An 18,237-nucleotide genomic window follows, 5' to 3' on the forward strand; every position below is an offset into this window, starting at 1 on the left:
AGGGCTTGGTGATGATGAATTCCTTTAACTTGACCTTATCTGGGAAGCACTTTATCTGTCCTTCCATTCTAAATGAGAGCTTTGCTAGCTAGAGCAATCTTGGATGCATGTCCTTGCCTTTTATGACTTTGAATACTTCTTTCCAGCCCCTTCTTGCCTGTAAGGTCTCTTTTGAGAAATCAGCTGATAGTCTAATGGGAACTCCTTTGTAGGTGACTGTCTCCTTATTTCTTGCTGCTTTTAAGATTCTCTCCTCTTTAATCTTGGGCAGTGTAACGATGATGTGCCTTGGTGTGTGCTTCCTTGGGTCCAACTTCTTTGGGACTCTGAGCTTCCTGGACTTCCTGGACGTTTATTTCCTTTGCCAGATTGGGGAAGTTCTTCATTATGTTTTCAAATAAGTTTTTGACTTCTTTCTCTTCCTCTTCTCCTTCTGGCACCCCTATAATTTGGATTTTGGAACATTTACCGTTGTCCCAGAGGTTTCTAAGCCTCTTCTTACCTTTTGAATTCTTGTTTCTTCATTCTGTTCTGGTTGGATGTTTATTTCTTTTTTCTAGTCCAAACCATTTATTTGAGTCCTGATNAAAATGAAGGAGAGAATCCTAGAAGCATCAAGAGATAAGGGGACAGTCACCTACAAAGGAGTACCCATCAGACTGTCAGCTGATTTCTCAAAAGAGACCTTACAGGCAAGAAGGGGCTGGAAAGAAGTATTCCAAGTCATGAAATCCAAAGACCTACAGCCAAGATTGCTTTATCCAGCAAAGCTTTCATTACGAATGGAAGGGCAGATAAAGTGCTTCTCAGATAAGGTCAAGTTCAAGGAGTTCATCATCACCAAGCCCTTTGTATATGAAATGCTAAAGGGACTTATATAAGAAAAAGAAGATGAAAAATATTAACAGTGAAAGGACAGCAAACTCACAATTATTAACAACCACACCTAAAACAAAAGCAAACCAAGAGGACAGCTAGATCAGAAGTAGAACCATAGAAATGAAGAACACATGGAGGATTAGCAACAGGAGAGTGGGAGGAGGAGAAGAGGGGAGAAGGTACAGAAAATAGCATAGACAGTAGGTAGAAAATAGAGAGGGCAGAGGGCAGGAATAGTAGGGGAAATATAGAATCTAAAGAACTTGGGACATGTGGTTATAAACTAAGAGGGGGAGAATGGTGGGGGAGGGAGTGTGCAGGTGGAGGGGAATGAAGGGGGGAATAGAACAACTGTAATGGTGTAATCAATAAAATATATTTTTTAAAAAAGTTTAATTTGTGCTATTATTCAATTTTTTGTAAATATTTTGTTGATTTATTATTCATAACAACTTCAATGCCCTTTGTTTCTTTACATGTAAATACATTTATTTCATCTACTCCATTACCTATAATTTGAGAATCAATTGTAAATTGATTCTTTAGCTTAACTTTTTTTCGGGTTTACATGATTATGCGATTCTTGATGAGTTTCATTTTGTTGAATGGAGCTGTTCTTTGCAATTTTATCCAGAGGAAGAAGCTGCAGTCTTTATTTAACAATGTCTTCCTCCAAAGAATGTTTACATTTGTTTTCCCTAAATTTTTGTCAGCCAACCAGTATGGGACTGCATTAGATTAAATTTTTGTTTCACATTTCTAAGGCAATAACTGGTATGATTTCATGATGTAAATGCTTGTGATTATAAGACTATGGTTTGGGAAGTTATTTTTTTTTATTTTGCTTTTCTCTTGCACACAGTCTCAACTTGAGGACAAATCAAACAATTGTGCTTTTACAGGGTAGATTTGTTGATTTTTTGGTTTGCTTTCCTTATTCACCCACTGAACATATTATTCGTTAGGGATATTTGCTGTATGTGGAGAATTGAGTAATATTCTTCCATCAGTTTTTATCCATTTCCCCAGTATGTGAGCGTTCATTTAACCCCTGGTGTGCTGCCTCTGAAGATTGACATATGAATTCTAGCCAAATATTAACTTTATTCCTACCTTGTCTTTATTTAGTCATACATCCTCCTTTTTCTGTGTTCTATTCCCCTTACAATATCCTCAGTGCAGGAATGACTTAGTTTACATATATTAAATATTGCAGGATTTTGTGTTCTGTCCCAGAAGAGATTTCTGTTTTTCAACTCTATCCTATCTTCACATTTATTTCTCAGGGTGGTTATAATCTTCTTAATGGAACAAATATTATCATAGTTTTCATGGAAGCCTAGAGTATATCTTGCTAAATGTTATGTATTAGAAGTTGCTATATCAACTTTCTAAAGTAGATTGATGTTAATATTTACTCAATGAACTGGAAATCTTGTGAGTTACACTCTTCACTACTGGGTGTGGGAAATGCGTCAGTATAGTGCCTTGGTTGAACACATGAGCTATGAAGCTTTGTGTCAATTCCTGTGATCACAAGAACCAGCAACTGAATTAGCTAGCTGAAGTTATTTTAAGTTGAATTTGAAGTCTCCCAAAAGAGTAAAAGTAAATATCTTTTTTGTGTTAATTTTAAACTATTTGCAGTGTCTGCCACAATCCCTGGGGCTGGAAACACTTTAAATATATATATATATCAGACTTAATGGAAGTGGTATACTCAAATGGAACATAATTGCTTAATATTTCTTACTGGCTAGTGATGTGTTTAAATACATTTAAACTTTTTTTGGTTTAAATTTTGTATATAATTTGATTCTTTGGGCTTATTGCAAAGAAGTAAATGTAAATTATAAGTTCTTCCAAAGGTTTGGTGAGGCTGACTACATTTAAACATTTGCTGTCAGAAACAAGAGTAAGATTAGCTTAACCTATCAAATGTAATTAATAATAATGTAATAATTTGAATTTGACTTGCTGATCTAAATCAAAGGGGAGAGCTGCTAATATAACTTGAACTCTGTAAGTATAATTATAGCATGATGTGTGGAAAAGTATACTTACTCATTTAAATAAAACTGTTAGTGAAACAATCGTGTAACAGGTTCATGTATTTTTTAGTCAAGTAATCATTTTAACTAATTCCACAACTGAATATGTGTCATGTCTTTATTTTTTAATCAAACTTTTTAGTTTTGAAAAGTTTTATAGACACAGAAAATTTGCAGGAATGGTTCGGAGAGCCCTGTATAACCCAAATCTAGTTCCTTCTCTTGCTAATACCACTGCGGTACATTTTTCACAACCAATGTGCTAATGCTGATACATTATTATTAGCTAAATTCTATAACTTATTCTAATCTCATTTTTTAATTTATTGATTTGAAAGAGAGAGGAAGGGGCAGAAAGGAGAGAGAGAGTGAATGAAACATTGATTTGTGTTCCATTTATTTATTCATTCACTGGGTGGCTTTGATATGTGCCCTGACTGGGGATTAAACCCACAACCTTGACATATTGGGACATCACTCCAAGCAACTGTACTACCCAGCCAGGGCCTCATATCCATATTTTTTACCTTTTTCCTTTCCAGAAACCTATCCTGGATATTCCCTATTACACTTAACAAGTATGTCTAGGTTATCTAGATTGTTTCTCAGACTTTATATTTTCGATAACCTTGACATTTTATGAGGAGTACTGAGAAGGTGTTTTTTTAAGTATCTTGAGTATTGGTGTGCATGATATTTTTCTCATGATTACTCTGAGTTTATTAGTTTCAGTTGAAAGAAAGAAAGCACAGGTAAAGTGCCTTTCTCTCCATAATATCGAAGGTATATGGTATTAAAATGTCTTAGCAATGGTATTATTATCCTTGATCACTAGCTTGACTCATGTAGTGTGCGTAAGGTTTTCCTTCATTAAGTTATTTTTTCTTCTCCTTTTCCTACTGAGCTTGAAAGAACAAATTCACTATGTGCATACCACCCTGAAGATTTGGGATGTTACTATATTCTAACCTCCATAAGGAGGGAGATCTACTGACATTGAAAATATGGTGCAAGTTAGTGTTCCTCCCAATTCAGAGAATGTAAATGATAGATAAAATATCTTTAAAAACTTATTTTATATGGACTGCTGAGCTGGTACAAAAGAACTTAATCTGCCAACAAAAATTTAACAAAAAAAGAAAAGAAAAGAAAAATGGGTAGTAAGGGTAAATGTTCATTTTAGGGTTTTTTTTAAATCTTGACCATCATGAGCTTTTACTTTGATGTCAATAGAAGGTGGCGAAAAACATAACACGTGGTCACATAACTGGTGGGCATTGTGATGTTCAAATCAATGCCTCAGCCCCACTTGTTCAGTGAAGAGTATGCTCCCCAAAATACTGAGAGTGTTGTCAGTGGATGATCTTATACTATCAGAATATCACAAATAACTTCAGGAAAATACAGCCTTTAGGGCCGGCCCACATGCAGTGATATCCAAAAGTATTTGCTGCTGGAGTGTAAAGTCCCTCTTGGCCCCTCAGAAATTCCCTGAGAACCATTCTGAATCGACCACAGATACTGTCATTGGGCCTGCATCGCAGATCGACTTCTCTTTCTGCACAATTCTGTTTTTCTTTCTCTTCCTTAAATCCAAAGGTTATTTGTTATTAACTAAACATCATGCACGTTAATCTCTGTCTCAGAATATATACTTCAGTAAAATAATTTCGAATTCATGTATAATCTCGTGGAATTTTCCTTTTTACTGAATATTATGTTTATGAAATTTATGCTTTTTTCTTACTGATACCTAAATTCCAGCTTTTGATAAGAGAAATAGCAAAGTCACATGATAAGAGGAATGCAAACAGCTGAGGGAGAAATTTGAGGCCATTAATCAATGTACTAGGATATGTGAAGGTGAAATTTAAAGATCATTGAATAGAGGGAGAAAGCAAGGCCAACCAGGGATTGGACTGTAGGGTAATTAACAATATTAGGTATTCTCTTGAAGGTGGCTAGAACTTATTTAAAAGATGTTCACTTAGAAGCACAAAAACAAAAGCAGTGGACAGAGCTTGCTTAAGACAAAGATAAATCTTCAAGAAGTTGTGTGCCTGGGGCATGACTGCTCACCATGACCAGCCCGGTTAGGAATTTATGATCAGTTCACCCTGTGAGGTTACTTTCCATAGAACCCCTTTTTCTTCCACATACAAAAAGTATATATATATATATATGTATGATTCCATTAATTACTCTGTTCTGTCTCATTCATCAGTTAGTCTTCCACAGGCCAATACCATACATCTTATTTACTGTCATTTTATAATCATTAGTACATATAGTAAGGAAAGTAAATCTTCTATTTTCTTTTTTAGGAATAGTGTTTTGCTTTTCCACATACACTTTAGAAGACATTATTAAAATGTTATTAAAACTCTGTTATGATTCTTATTAAAATCTCAATGAATCCGAACATTTATTAGGAGATAATTCATCTATTTAGGGAGAATTGGTATCTTAATGTTATAGTCTTTCTACCTGAGCCCCTGAAATGTGTCTTTATTAATTTAACTCTTCTTTATTGACCTTCAGTAACATTTTATGATTTTCTGGGTGTAGATCTTGCATGATTTGTTTATACTTTTATGAGTCTTTTACAATATTTTGATATTATTTTAAATGTTTTTTGTAATTTTCTTTCTAATCATTGCTGGTACATGGGGATGCAATTGAATTTTGTATATTAATCATTAGTCAGCACTTGCTTAAACTTATTTTATCTAATGATTTTCAAAATCTTTTGCTTCTCACCCTGGCCAGTGTGGTTCGATTGGTTGAAGTGCTGTCCTGTAACCAAAGAGTTTTGGGTTCGATTCCCAGTCAAGGCACATACCTAGGTTGCAAGTCTGATCCTTGGTCTGGGTGTGTATGATTCCTGGTCCCAGCACATATGAGAGGCAATCAATTGATGTTTCTCCCTCACAGCAATGTTTCTCTTTCTTCTTTCCTCTCTCTCTAAAAGCAAGAAAAATATACCTTTGGGTAAGTATAAAAAGAGAAAAAAATCTTTTGCTTCTCTGAATAGATATTTCTATCACTTGAAAATAATAATCAATTTACTTCTTATTTTCTAACTGTTTCATCTTTAATGTACTTTTCTTTTGTTATCACGCTGCACTGGCAAACAATATTGAACATGGAATGTAAGCACGGACTTATCTATATTATTCTTAATGATGTTTTTACAAACTAAATGTGATTAGATAAGAGAACATCCTGATGTGGTTTTTTAAGGATGTTTCCTAAAGGACAATGCTGCTGTTAATGTAGAATTTCTGTGAGCAGCAGTTTTGAAGGAACAAAATCCTTCTATCACTCACTGGGTGGTGGCTTTGGAAGTTCCTCAGGAGATTTAAAATTGACCTAATATATGTTTTCTGGAGTTGAACTGAGGAGTCAATTAGAAAACAGGTTAATATGGGAAAGGGGCCTTTGCATAAATAGCTACAAGATAAGTGAGGCCTAATATTACCAGAATTTACTGGACTGTAGATAAAAATGGGGACAAGTTAATACAGTAAATTAGTAACTCCATTTCCTCTGCTCATCCCTCATAATAGATATTTCTGACAGTCCTCAGAAAAGATTGACATGTATTTTCTTATTATAGGCAGTCTCCCCCGGAGCCATTAAGCTCCTTCTGGAGTGTCTCTGGTGCAGGTGGCCCTTCTCTGATTTATGGTCACCACTGGTCCTTAGGCAGGACAAGAGCTGCTGCTAACTGGTACTGTGCTACCAGGTGGCTTAGAGGAACTCATACTGGTCATGGTCAGCTCTCCCTTGGCAGTCTGGCTTCTCAAAAAGGCCAAGTCACATTCTGGTTCATCTCACTATCAAACAAGGTTCTGCCTCTTGTATACATGTCAGAACAAGGGTCATAAAGTTAACTGTATATACATTACAGAAAGCAATTGTTTCATTTTTACCAACAACTTTCTCCCTGGAATTTGAATATGGGACAGGGAGTAAGAATGAAAATGGTTTTGAATAACTGCCACACCCCTGAAGTCAGAATCACTCCGCATTAAATAACAAAGACCTTTTTTGTAGCTTCAAGTCAAACTTGGACACCCAGACTTCTTCTCATGCACAGGATGGCTTATCTCATAAAGACGCACATAGACAGAGTTCTACGTGCCACCAATTTGAAGCTTTGAATCGTGTGCAGTAGATGCTACCATCTAGGGACAAGCAGATTCTTTCTGTAATAAGGTAGCAAAATATGATTGAGCATAGGATTCTTATATGATTTATGTTTGCATTGGAAGAGGAATACAATGTAGTCCAAATAACGTTACTGTGGAGTGATTCAGGTTTGGCTTCAATCTGATTATCTCCATTTCCTTAATCTGCACAGGAATTTAGAATTCGACTTTCCTTAAAAAAAAAAAACAAAAAAACAAAAAACCTAGGTCTTTTCTGTGACAGAGAATTTCAATATCTATTTCACAGTTGGCATTAGTATCCAAAAGTCACATAATATTTTGCAGATAATTATTTGGAAAGACCTCTATGGTGTATGTATTTCTATTTTGAGATTTAATTCTGAAATCTAGTGTATATAGTAACATTGTGATATATGCTGTTATTTCTGTGAAACAACAGACCTAGTTCATGATGAAGTGTATAACAATCATTTGTAGATAAAACAGTACAATGATTGTATTTTTTACTTTTAACCTCAATCTAAGATTCTTAGAGGATATATCATTAATGAAATTTATATATTTGAATTTGAGGCTATAATTCTTATGTCATTTTTATGTTATGAAAATGATTATTATCAAGAGTAAAAATTTGACATTGTGGTATGAACTGCGTGTAATGACAAAGATAATTTTATATCTTTAATTATTCTGGCAAGCATACATTAAGGATGTTTGGAAAGAACCTTGCTGATGTTAATAATATTGCATCATAAGGGCCATAATTTTATTTTCCAGCTGTATTGAGATATAATTTACAGACAAAATTTAAAATATTTAAGATGTTCAGTGTTATATTTAGATATACATATACATGTGAAAGGTTTCCTCCATTGAGTTCATTAAAATATTTGTCACATTTATTTGTTTTGTTTTATTCTTATTCCAAATCTCTATTCTCTTTCTAAATCTCAATCATACAAGTTAAGGGCCATAATTTTCTGAAACACTCTTTTAGATTTTTGAACTGGGTTTATATTTATGGAACATACCAACATTTGTATTTGTTTCTTACGTCTGATAATTTATGGGCTATGAACAGATGACTATTTCTTAAAAGATACAACAGTAAGAACTATCAGATAATGTCCCCTAGGATAGCAGTTTCTGAGTTGGGCTCTCCATCACGGCACAGTCCTTGGCAGGGGGACATGAGAGATGATTGTTAAATTATAAATTTTTGTACTCACAATGATGCTTTTTCTTTTTTAATATATTTTATTGATTATGCCATTAAAGTTGTCCCATATCCCCTCCTTCATTCCCCTCCACCCTGCACACCCCTCCCCATCATTCCCCCTCTTTAGTTTATGTCCATGTGTCACAAGTTCTTTAGATTCTGTATTTCCCATACTATTCTTGCCCTCTGCCCTCTCTATTTTCTACCCACCGTCTATGCTACTTATTCTCTGTACCTTCTCCTCACCTCTCCTCCTCCCACTCCCCTGTTGCTAACCCTCCATGTGATCTTCATTTCTATGGTTCTGCTCCTGATCTAGCTGTCCTCTTAGTTTGCGTTTGTTTTAGGTGTGGTTGTTAATAACTGTGAGTCTGCTGTCTTTTTACTGTCCATATTTTTAATCTTCTTTTTGTTAGAAAAGTCCCTTTAACCTTTCATATAAAAAGGGCTTGGTGATGATGAACTCCTTGAACTTGACCTTATCAGAGAAGCACTTTATCTGCCCTTCCATTCTAAACAAAAGCTTTGCTGGATAGAGTAATCTTGAGTGTAGGTCCTTGCCTTGCATGACTTGGAATACTTCTTTCCAGCTCTTTCGTGCCTTCAAGACCTCTTTCGAGAAATCAGCTGACAGTCTGATGGGCTCTCCATTGCAGGTGACTGACTGTTCCCTTATCTTTAGCTGCCTCTAGAATTTTCTCCTTTATTTTAATCTTTTGTAATGTAATTATGATGTGCCTTGGTGTGTTCCTCCTTGGGTCCAACTTCTTTGTGATTCTCTGAGCTTCCTGCACTTCCTGGAAGTCTATTTCCTTTGCCAGACTGGGGAAGTTCTCCTTTATTATTTGTTCAAAATAAATTTTCCCACTGTTGCTCTTCCTGTTCCCCTTCTGGTACCCCTATAATTTGGACGTTGGAACGTTTAAAGATGTCCTGGAGTTTCCTAAGCATCTCCTCATTTTTTTTGAATTCTGGCTTATTCATTCTTTTCTGTTTGATTGTTTCTTTCTTCCTTCTGGTCCACTCCATTGATTTGAGTCCCAGTTTCCCTCCCATCACTATTGGTTTCTGCGCATTTTCCTTAATTTCACTTAGTATAGCCTTCATTTTTTCATCTAATTTGCAATCAAAATCAACCAATTCTGTGAGCATCCTGGTCACCAGTGCTTTGAACCATGCATGTGATAGGTTGGGTATCTCTTGGTCACTTAGATATATTGGCTTTGGGGCTTTGATGTGTTCTTCCATTTGAGCCATATTTTGGGGGGGCTCTGGTCACACCTGCTATGTAATAAGGGGCAGAGCCTTAGATGTTCACCAGGGTGGGTCAACCCAGTCGCTGGGTTGTGACACTGTATGTGGGGGTGGGGTCAGAGAGAGAACAATGGCACTTGCTCCACTCTTTCTTGGATATCAGTCCCTTCTGCCACTTCCCACAAGCAAACTGGGCCTTTCTGGTGCTTGTTCCCAGGTGGCTGGGCTTGTGCACATTCTAAGACCCTGTGGGTCTCTCCAACGAACTCTTCTGTAAGGCTGGGAGTCTCTCCTGACACCTCAACCCCCACAAGCATTTTCAATTGGTGCTTTTAGGCTTTATTTCCCAGTGCTGGAGCCCTGGGTTGCATTGTTTGTCTCACTGCCATTTTCACCAAGTTTATCTGTGCAGGAATGTGTGACCACAGTCAGCCAACCACCTTGCATGCCTCACTGGGTCTGCTCATTGCCACCCTGTGCCTGGGGTCTGCAGGCTGCTGCCTGGGCACCTACTGCAAGCTACTGCTTTTTCCTGCCACAACCCTTCTCCACAGGCCACGGACTCTGCCCCTCTTACAAGTCTCTATGAATAGTTGTTGGACTTCCGTACAGTTCAATTTTCTGTCAGTTCTGGGTGCTTTTTGTTTCTAAGTTTTTGTCCTTAATTTTGGTTGTGCGAGGAGACACAGTGTGTCTACCTACCCCTCCATGTTGGTCAGAAGTCCTGATGCTTTTTCCTTTGGCATAAAAAAGTAATCACAAATATCTTTTATAAGTTAATATTCCAAGTGTTTTTGTTGTAACAAATCTATACACAGGATTTGAGAACAGCTTCTCTAGCATGTCTTGAATTATTCTGATTTAATATGTCAGCTACTAAGTGTGGCCATCAGCTAGAGAGATTTTTCTGAATTTCACACCAGAAGATATGTAACATGATGATAGAGAAGCATTCTTTCTTATTATTTGGCCCATGTTTAAAATTGGCAAATGCTTGGTTGGTTTTTATTTCAGTTTTTTTCATCAAAACATTCCATGGTTTATCTGCTTAATAAAAGACTAAAAGTTACTTTCATATTTGACTGCGTAGGGAGTCTATTTTTATGTCACATGCCGTTTATCTTTATTTCTCTTTTAGATATAACCACTATTCCACAAATGAATCCAAAGGGCTAAATTAAGTCATGATTTCAAATATTTTGAGCAATGATAAGCAGTCTCTGCCAGCTGACAACTTAATGCCCATGCAGCTTCATAATTTGTCCCATAACAATCCCTTTGTCTTCTAGAGGAGGAAGGTGGCCCAGAGGTGTGGGAACTTTCCCTGAGTCATGCATATGGATACAGAAGAGTAAGGCCTAGAGAGTGGGCATTGCTAGACCAGATTTGCATGGAATGGCGCTCTGAGAAGTGGGAAAATATGTGAGATGGTGGCCAAGTTGGTGCATGTGTCCTGCAAGCAAGGAAGGGCTGAGGCCTTTCTCAGTAACCCTGTAAAGGTCTATGGGAGCCGTTTGCAGCCTCCCATGTGGGTGCTGCTCCTCAGAGGAGGAGATCTAGGTGCAGTTGCAGATACTGCATTTCCCGATTTTAAAAATGTAAGGTTTACTTAAAAACAGTAAGATTTACTTAAACATATTTATTCTCAAAAATAAGTAGTTCCTGTGCAAAAATTTTCTTCCTCTGTATCCTGGAAGATGTTAGATCTGAGACCCATGACCCCACTCTGGCCTTCTGTGTTGCAGCTTGGTGTTATTCACATGAAAATTGTTTGGGATTCACATTACTTGCTGGGGACACACATTTACTTCTCCATTTAAAACAATACATACTGATTATTTTTATAAAAATCACTTATCTGTTGCCAATTCTTAAAATGATAATTTTATAGAGGGAAATATCGTGATGACTTACATACAATAAACTGATAAAATAATTCTAGAAATGATTGATCACATGAAAACAGTTTTCTTTACCTCAATCAGGGTGAAATTTATCTGGAAGCCTTGTTTCATATCCACTATCACCTATTTGAGATTGACCAAGAGATCTCAGGTTATGTCCACACAGGTATAAAGAAATGGAAAACTGAAACAATGTCATTTTTTTGTGATACTATAACACTCAAGGGAAGCATAGATTTAGGCATTACAACCTGTAATATTTCACCATATTGGGCGAACTCCTCAGATACATATTCAATCCCATCTGCTCTCATGTAAATTTGACCCACATTTCAAGGTCAAATATTTGATTAACCACTTATAATGACCTTTGCAATGTTATTCTATAAAATTCTAAGATGAGAAATTGTTTAATATTTGAACTCTCTAATTGCCTAAAACTAGACCACTTCATCTTTCAGTTTACAGACATCAGGGGAGGTCCACATCCCTGTGACAAGCCTCCCACAACAACAGCAAAAGCCTCTTGTTGAAGATCAGTAGCCATATACATTTTTCTTGCATGCATCCAGTTTACAACTCATTTTTAATATCATTTAAAAGCACATAAGCAAATTCTACATGACATTTTTACTACCATTGTAATATCTCAAGATTAGTTTTGGCAGTGAATATAGTCTGGTGCAAACTTTGAAGTAAAAAAATAGAAAGAAAATGAATATAAATATGTTTTTAAGTCATAGGATAGTTTGACTTTGGGGGGTGAATGAACTCCGTGCATGTAACAAATCTAAAATAGTTTGATTTTCAAATGACTTCTGGGTTATTTTTAAATTTTTTAATAGACACTACATTTTAGGAATTCTACCAAAATTTAAAAATTCATTTTTGAAACAGTTCACAGAGTTATTTGTACATCAATGGATTTAATTGGCCTAGTCTATTAATTTGTATTTTTTGAAAAGCCCCAAATTAATTGTAAAGTTTGAAGATTCAAAATGATTATTTTATCTTTGAAGACATGTTTAGACATTAATACTAATGCTTAGAATCCATTAGACAGAAGGGAAAAACAGGTTCGAGGTCAAGACTCCTACATCATGCAGACTTTGGATTTTAATTTCTATCATGCATCTTCAAAGGTGGCTAATCTGGGCAGAATAACTTTCTCTACATGTCAGTTTCCTTATTTGTAAAAGTTTGAAAATAGTCTCTATAGAGTTATTGTGAGAGTAAGTGTTGTAGTACAACTAAAGAGCACAGTAGAGTACTTAGTAATCACACGGTAAATGCTATTTTTTGTTAGCACTTTTTCCTGGACTAGGACTGAGTTGGTGAGGGTTGATGGAAGATGGATCAGTGCCCCCTTAAATGTGCATGGAAACCCAAATGTAAATGAGGGCTTCCCAGAACTCACACCCAAGGGCACTCTCTTATTACCTTGGCAACATATAGTAATAGCCCCTACATTTTGTAGGTAGACCATAGCAGCTGTGACTGCATAGGTTGCTTTTTCGTGACTTACAATTCTTACACCTCAGAAATTTTCTAGCATTAAACAGTGATATCAGTTTGAGTTTTTAACAATGAGTCAACTCCCAAAACATGGTAAAATATATGCTCATGTAAGGTTCACAAGGATAATGATTATAATTATTGATAAAGTAATAATCAAGTTACCAGAGCTGTCTAACTTGTTTGTAAGTGTAGGACAATGATGCTTTCTTTGGTCCCTTTTTATCTTTCCCTTTTGTGTTACAAATAAATATATGTAAGTGAAAACTCCTGAACGGCTTTGAACAAAACAATAAAATACAGTCATTCCAGCTTAGTGACAGAGTTATAGTCTTTGAAATGCATTGTTTGCAATTTCATCATTGTGTGAACGTCACAGAGTGCACTTAACGCAAACCTAGGTGATATAATCTATTACACAACTGGGCTATGTGGTATAGCCTATTGCTCTTAGGCTACAACCTGTACAGCACGTTACTGTACTCAACACTGGCAACTGTAACAAAATGGCATTTTGTATATAATATATCTACACCTAGAAAAGGTACGGTAAATATATGGTATAGCAGATAAAATGGTATACCTGTGTAGGTACCTACCGTGAATGGAGCTTGCAGGACTGGAAGTTGCTCTGGGTGAATCGGTGAGTGAGTGGAGAGTGCATGTGAAGGCCTAGGCCATTACGGTACACTACAGTAGACTTTTTAAACACTGTCACACAAACCCTGCCCCTGCTTCCTTCTAACAGGGTGAGATATAGAACATCAAAGCTGTTAATGCTGCTCCATGGACAGACATAGGCTGGATTGATTGGAAATATCAGGGAGAAGTTGGCTGGAAGGGGTGTAGGTCAGCATAATAGGGTCTGTCACCAAAGAGTGATCCTCAAAAATAGCTTGAGGATCAGTAGGAATGACAAATCGAAGTGAAGAGATAAAGGGATGTAGGGGATTGTCATGGCAATGTGGTTTTGGTGGTTGCCTGGTGAAGCAGCAGTCAGATTAGGAAACTTTGTGGTATTCATTGACCAAAAAAGGAGGTGCATACCACAGGGAGGGTGTAGAACCAAGAACTTAACACTTTGACTTTGGAAATTTGTTTTTGGTTCCACTGACCTTGTCTGGTACAAAGGGTTCTTGCTATCATTGTTTTGATGGAAAACAAAACTTAGCAATGCTTATCATTATAACCAGAAATTATATTTGAAATACAGTGACAGGTTGACTCTACACCACCACAGAAAGCTTTTACTTAAGGAGTGGTTGGCACTTAGTTCTTGCTCAGGTACCTCCTGTGGACCTGTGACCTGTATAGGACCTTAAGTCCCTAACAAAGAATTTACAGCAAAATACTCTTTAGACCATCACGTTAGATCTGGGGTGGTGCAGCACCCTTAGTACCAAGCACTGGGAGGACTAGCTCCCAGTCGAAATAGGCCAATGGCTGACTCACTGAGATTCAGAATTGAGGGGCTGTGAGTGAGAAGGAATCTGTTGCCATGCCCCAGAGATACAGCTCCTGTAAGAGAAAAAAATCCACTTGGACTGCATGTCCTTTCATTTCTTACAGGAAATTCAGCTGCATTCTGATCTCAAGGGACCGCTGTTGTGTATGTGGTCTGTCATTGACCAGATGTGGTTAAGCACCACATGACTATAATAAAAAATGGTATCATTGCTATTAACTGGCGTTATGAAAAAGACTCAAAACAAACAGATATAATAGGAATTGTGGTATTATATGTGTGAATTTGAAAGAAATGATTTCTCAAGGACCTACTAGCTAAAGAATTTTACTTTTCTTCGTTTTATATCCGAGAAAACGAAGAATTTACAAAATAGGTGCATTCGAAGTTCATTCAACCATTATGTGTTTTAGTAATCCAATCTGCAAAGCTTTTAATTTCTCACTGTGTTTGGAAGCTGCTTCTGCCAAGCGTCAGAGATCCCACAGGGTGGCGTCCACTTCTTGGCATCTAGTAAAGAATGTTTAAATGACCAAACTCTCACAGCACGCTCAGGCTGAATCATGAGCACTGTGTCAAAACCATATGATTTACTTAATGTACTTTCTATGCTGCATAGTTTGTTAGTTTTAAATGGTAGCATGTAATGGCTGCCTCAAATCATCTCACCTAAACACTGGGTAGTTTCTGTACCTTACTGAGTTAGGGTATTTTAAAAATACATTGTTAAACACATTTGCATTTTCAATGCAGTATTAAAACATTTTACTATGCAATAAAATTAGTTATGTGGAGTATTAACATTTCAGTTTAAGTGCATGATGATAGAGGGAAATGCACGAGATGTCTGCACCACTGCTTTCAATGAAACTTGATGTGGAAGGACTGCTATACAGTCGTATTGCTTAATATCATATAGAAGGGATCTAAAAAAACTATACTACTTCGTGAGACCAAATTTCATTCTGCTATTACCTGTGCTACATGCATTTTCCCCATTATCATCCTGGTGCCTGGTAGAGAGATGTATCTGAAATACGTGTATATCAGAAGCTCTTTTGCCTGAACTCACCCAAGGATGCTTTCACAGAATATTATGTGGAAAGTGATCATATCATCTCCTTTATTGAGCTCCCTCTCCAAAAAGCTTTGCAAATGAGTTTCAGGTGTTAATAATTAATATTATTTTTCCTCTGATTCACTTACATGTTTCATTAAAATGTCACCTGAAAATAAAATTGAAATCTATACATATGAAATTCATGATATTGAAGTTGAATAAAAACTCATTTATTTTTTGGTTTAAATTTTAGGCAATAAAAACTAATACCACTAATTTCAAGTTTGACTTTAAGAATACCCACCATATTTTATTGCTGTCTCCATTTATTTTATATTAAAATTATATATATGGGATTTATGGTTATAAGTATTGGCATGAAGAAAAAATCTCTGTTGACTGTAAAATACTCTAGTAATTATAGATAAAAGGAAAGTGGACCTTGGGAATGTTAGTTAAAATTTTTTATTTGTATTTTGACTTTGCTCATACGCAATATATATATGCATTATAATATATAATTTTAACATATAAATAACACCTACAATTACATTGGGATAAGACCAAAACCTAAGAATAATAACATAGGAAACATTTGGGAACAAGCTGTCCATAAAAAAACATTAAAATGACTCAAAGAATAAAGCTATGCTCATTTCTTCATATAATACAAAAAAATGAAAAATAAACTATAGTCAAATGCCATTTTAATATACATATATAAATTGGTTAATCTGACATGATAATATCTGATAATTGAATCTACCTAATACATATATATGTATATATATATATATATGATTAGAATTCTTAAGAATGAACAAAGCATCTATCTGTCTATTTCTCTATAGACCAGAAAATTACATAAATACATGAAAATAACTCACATTGTTACCCAGTCTATGGGAAAACAAATAAATTTGTATATTGATAGTTTCAATATAGGCACCATGGGAAATATAACCACTATGAAAACTAGTTTGTCAGTATCAAATATAATTATCAATATATCTATTCTTTGACCCTAAAATCATATACATATATAATTTTTATTCATATGCATATATATGTATATGTATTTTAGTTTTAGCCTGTGGAGACATTTTATATATGAGTGAAATGACATATACTTAGAAGATATTCATTTTAGCATTATTTAAAAAGTAACAGCTTAGAAACAACCTATATATGTATCAGTAGGGAACTATTTAAATAAATTAGAGTACAGTAATTAGAAACATAACTGTTCGGGCAGTAATGGGAAGATCTCTAAGCTTCCTTAGAGAGTGAAAAAGAATATACATGAGCACTTGCTATGCTTATAGAGTAACTGGGTGTAAACAAGGATGAATTGCAGTGATGGGGGGTGACAAGTGGGTGGCTGTGAGAACAAAACTCTTTGATGTGCGTCCTTTTGTACCTTTCGCACTCTTTGATGTGCGTCCTTTTGTACCTTTTGGTCTGGGAAACCTGTGACGGTACTCTCTGCGTGAACAGTTATGAAACCAAAATTTAAAAATATAAATGAGATCATTAAATTAGGCAAGGTACTTCTACTTTCAGGTAGTTGTTCTCTGTGGACATAAAATCAACATTGATGCCTACATAAAATAATTTCTTTATAAGGCATACATGGAACATGTATTAAGGCATCAAAACACTGATAAGTAGCAATAGATTTAGACTGATTGAAGTGTATAGTTGTGAGGATTGAAATGCTGAAATTTCATATCTCTTTGTCATTGTGTTTTGTTCATTGTACCTAAAATTTCCTTCTCCTGTATCTCTTGTTTTGTTTTGTTTTGGAGAGACACTATTCATTTTCAAAGGTCAGGTTTAAATATTGCTTTTAACAATTCAAACAAACACTGTGGACAATTAGCTTCTTACTTCCTACTTTCCTAAGGCCTCTGAATATACATATATTTATATAAAATTTTATATACATATATAATTGTATTTTTCTTCTACTTTCCTCTCAGATACTATAAACTGCTTGAGAGCAAGATTGTACCTTGCTCATTTTGTATTCCCAGTGTTAGGCAGGGTTTGGCACACAGTAGGAGACCAATAAATGCTTTTGAAATAATTGAACAATAAATAAAATACATAAGGCAATGTTGCATGGATATAAACTAATTTAAAGGAAAATATAAGAATATAAAAGAAAATGGCTCTTTGCACTGTAACTATTCTTTCTATTTATGACTGGTGCGAGGTGCCAAGGGGTGTAAAGAAGTGCTCTTAAAGGAGCATGGCAGCAACGATAATTCTGAACGGTGCGCTCAGACCTTTATGCTATTCCAGTTTTGCAGGTCAGTTACCTGAGGTGAGTAAAGGCCATGTCATCTTCGCCAGACAAGACGATTCAAAAATCGAGGAACTAGGGTTTGAATACAGTCCATATTTCCCCAGAGTTGTACAGTCTGCACTACGATTCACAGATACCCAAGCCACGATGATGCAAGTGACTAAACAAGAATCTGTTATCCAGAACCTACCTGCTGATCGGGAACCCTTGGGGCAATGAGGACAAAATACAGGTGACTGGTTAGTGCCACATGTTTCAGTGACCCTGAGCTGCGGGTATTCGCTCTACTCAGTATTCATGTTGGATGTAGGAGATAACAAGATGAAACCAAAACCCATAACTTTTTCAAAATATATTTCTTGAGAGAATGAAACACTACCAAGTTTTCTATAAGGGTTTGTGGA

The sequence above is a fragment of the Sturnira hondurensis genome, unplaced genomic scaffold, assembly GCF_014824575.4.
Source record: "Sturnira hondurensis isolate 20B ecotype Veracruz unplaced genomic scaffold, ASM1482457v3 Scaffold0009665, whole genome shotgun sequence".
NCBI lineage: Eukaryota > Metazoa > Chordata > Mammalia > Chiroptera > Phyllostomidae > Sturnira > Sturnira hondurensis.